Genomic DNA, 607 nt, shown 5'->3' on the forward strand with positions numbered 1-607 from the left:
CAGCAAGTGCATGAGGTCCTCCTCAGTTTCAGCAAGCAGGGTTGTGTCATCTGCATAACGCAGATTGTTAGTAGATCTTCCACCAATCCTGATGCTACGTTTCTCCTCATAGTTAGGTATTTCTATTAGTAGCCCAGCATGTATTGCTTTTTGCCATGAGTAAGGACCTCTGGTGGTTTAGTGGTAGGGAGTTGTGCTGCCAACACAAAGGATTGTGGTGCCAACACAAAGGTCCTAATCTTCCAGTTACTCAATGAGAGAAAGATGGACAATCTCCTCCTATGTAATTTACTGCCTCTGAAAACCCACTGGAGGTTCATCTGAAGGACCCCCAAACCGCTGGTCCTGTTCTGTCCCGAGTGGACGGCGAAGACCCAAGACTCCAAGACACCGGCTTGATGCAACAACAAGAGATAAGAGGTTTATTGCGGAACTCCGGGCCGACCCTTATCTCTAGCAGGAGACAAAGGAGCTGACCCAGAGCACACAAAGTTGGGTTTTTTTATACACTTTAGGGAGATACAACTGAGTATCACCTTCTCATTGGGTGATGAAAGCACAATTTGAATTCATTGGTTCAGTGTTCGCTCAGGGTTTACACAGCATT

Source organism: Elephantulus edwardii, unplaced genomic scaffold (genome assembly GCF_000299155.1).
Source record: "Elephantulus edwardii isolate Elephantulus edwardi_28Jun2011 unplaced genomic scaffold, EleEdw1.0 scaffold00164, whole genome shotgun sequence".
NCBI classification, from domain to species: Eukaryota; Metazoa; Chordata; class Mammalia; order Macroscelidea; family Macroscelididae; genus Elephantulus; species Elephantulus edwardii.